Consider the following 3,289-nt stretch of genomic DNA (forward strand, 5'->3'; position numbering starts at 1 on the left):
GTCATAACTCAGGAAATTTTGAATATGGTAATTATATGGTAATAAATGTAAATTACCCCAAAGGCTATCAATCCAGGTATGGTAAGGCCATAACTCGGGAAATATCGAATATGGTAATAAATTTAAATTACCACCAGGTATGGTAAGGCTATCGATCCAGGTATGGCACGCCCTCACCTGATCACCTATCACAATCTCCAGCCCCACGCACGCACCAAAGAACCCACCCGGCACCAAACGCAGCTCCTCTCGATCCCCTCGAGTAAACGCCGCCACCGTCGTGCGATCTTCCTGACACAGACGCCGTCGCCGCCTCCTTCCCACCTACGGCGTCCCCCACGTCCATGGTGACGGCGCTCGCGTCCTACACTGACCCTCCGCCTCATATAGGTTGGTCGTTGATGGAGTGGGATGTGCCGCTGCGGTTTGGGGAGGCGCAATCACGATCTGGTTGGGATCTCAGTGTGGACTCATTCTCTACGATGAAGGATGGCGTTGCCTCCCTGGCAAATGGGATCGGAGGAAGGGGCTCTACGTCGTGAATGTCGGCGAGGCAGCGGCCGAAGGCGAGCCCGATGGTGAGCACGGGTGTTCGTCCCATGAAATAGGCGGCCACGGAGGGCGGATCTGAGGCCACCCCAATCGCCGGTGGCCCTTCCTCCCATCGCTCATCGCCTCCATTCTCTCTCTCCTCTAAATCTTTGTCGCCCTTGCCTGATTCTGGCCGACGCCATCCGGCTCTCGCATCGACCACCACCAGCACGGCTGCGGACGAGGCGCAACCGCAGACGCCGCCGCCGCCATCCTCATCCACCTCCTCCACCATCCTTCCCAGCCGTCGTCGGGGGCACCCGCCATCCGCTTTCTAGCCCACCCGCTCCCTCCTATCCCCTCCCCCTGCCTGCAAGCCCCGTGATCCATCGCACAGATGTCAGGTACTACAGCGACCTCCTCCCCAGCGGATCCGGCCTCCTCCGATGGAGATCCATCCTGGGCACCGCCTTATTCTCATGCGTGCACGTCTATATCAACGTCTCATTCCACCTCACCTGAGCCTTTACCTTCCCACCTCTGATTCAGATCCACATCACTTTGCAAGGTATGTGCTTGATTGTTCCGAACTGGATCGATGGATTATGCAAGGTACTTTGGGTGTCATCATTGACGACAATTGTCACGCCATGCTACCATCGGAGGGGTCCCTCATCGATGATTAGGGTCTTCCGAACTGCACGAGCTCCATTGAGAAGGATGTTTTTAATTCTGGTTTTGCCTACATGCTTTCTTTGCCTATATCTACTTAGCTAATGTCTTCTTATAGATAGTAGCTGCTGAAGTGGTGATCAAAGTTGTTCACTATAAGGAAACAACCATGATAACAAAAGTGTATATTCCCTGACCTTTGACCTGAAGTACTTTTTCATTAGAAACTTGCAACAGCCAGGCATTGAAATTAGCAACAGCTTCGTACGTACTGAACTAATTTGCAGCAACACGTACTGAACTAAGTTAGGTTATGCTCATCGTTCCAACATGCTTAGTGATAACCACCTAGCAAGCTGATCAAACATGAAAAAATTGAAGTGCTACTGCTAATCGTACTATTCTGAATGTGAAAATCTATTTAATTGGCTCTTCTTTAATTGTACACTTGCATAAATCTCAGATCTTGCAAATTACAGTATAACCATAAAAGTCATGCTTTGACTCCTATAGGGCCTTTTGCACTTTAATATGACTAATAATTTGCCTTAATATCACAGATTGTATTACTACCTTTCTAAGTGAATGACATTCAAGAAGGTCATTAAATAAAGCCAAGAAATCCTTCTGGTATTGAAGTGTAGGAAAGTTGAGACTATAAAACCAAAAGGTTATATTTACGTTTATTAGAGAAGGTTCTTTACTTTTTATAGGAAAACACAAAATGTTGCGATGTAGAGTCTAGGTGGTGGGCCTCCTTGATCCACTTGGTGGATGAGGGCGACTTCGGTCCTAGCACCCATAGTGCCAGTGATCCAAAAATCATAGGGCCTGGATATAGCTCTAGCAGACGTATGCGGCTTGCGCATCGAGCTTGGTCGTCTCGAGCATGGAGATAGGCGAGTTGTAGACCAAGAGCTGGTACAGAGATAGGCGAGTTGTAGACAAGAGCTGGTGGGCAGCAAGAAACGCATGCACACCAAAGAACAAATCTGAGTCACATGCCTACTTCTATTGGTTTCTACAAAGAGCGGCTAGCTTAGATCTTAGACCAGTCGGTCACTGTCGAGGTCGCCAAGGTGATCTTACAGCACCGCCGTGGGGATTTCTCATGATTTTATGTAGGCAAGCCGCAAGCGGTGGTGGTGATTGGCTGGGTGGTGTCGCTGCCTTGGGAAGAGACGAAGTGATGGTAAAAGTAAGCAGGATCCGATGATTCTTCCGTGGGGATAGCCAAAGTCAAGATGTCGACTACAGACTCGTCGCAGACTTGCAGTGAACCTGGATGCGGCGAGCCTGATTTGTGGATCGATGGCGGGTCTTGACTTTGTTAGGCCGGGATTGGATGGTTGCGGAGGGTGGTGTGCTTGGTTGGGTTCCCATGGAAGAATGTGGCCTCCTCGTGGATCTGGTCATGCCCATCCTAGAGAACATTGTGTCCCTAGCTCCCTCGAGGAGCAAGGACAGTGCAAGCGGCAGCAGGGGGTAGGGTAGATGTGTTGAGGGATGTCGGCGGCACAATGGAAGTGGAAGAGCACGAAGTCGAGATTGGATAGGAGTTTAAGTTTTTTTTGGCACCGATCGGTTCCCCACTTTAGAGATGTATTTTTTTGTGTGCGAGCAAACAGTGGGTTGATTCTAAAAGGGATAGGCACTTTTCAACAGAAGTGCATGACGGACCAAAAATATGACCTCATTTTATTCGTTTGATAGATATCGTATTATTCGTTGTTGTTCGTTCGGTGAAATTTCCTAATATTTGATTGTTGTGTTTCTAATTAGAGCACCCCATAATCATCCAATATGAGGGGATGATAAATGAAAGATACTGATTATAAATTTTGAAGAGCCCGTGGCAACGCACGGGCGTTATACTAGTTTAACATAGACGAGCAAGCTTATCTTACTTTTTTCGAAGGACAAAATTATTTTACTTAATTACTTGGTTGAATACCAACATGTGCAGATATGTTTGAGCAGACTCATGTACGTGTGTTCCTGGTCTGTAGGTGAAAGGTTTGAGTCATTTGCTGCTTCTAGGAAATATTGCTTTCTACAAGTGTACCGCGTAATCTAAGCAAATACC

This window comes from Triticum aestivum, chromosome 4B (assembly GCF_018294505.1).
Source record: "Triticum aestivum cultivar Chinese Spring chromosome 4B, IWGSC CS RefSeq v2.1, whole genome shotgun sequence".
In the NCBI taxonomy this organism is placed as follows: domain Eukaryota; kingdom Viridiplantae; phylum Streptophyta; class Magnoliopsida; order Poales; family Poaceae; genus Triticum; species Triticum aestivum.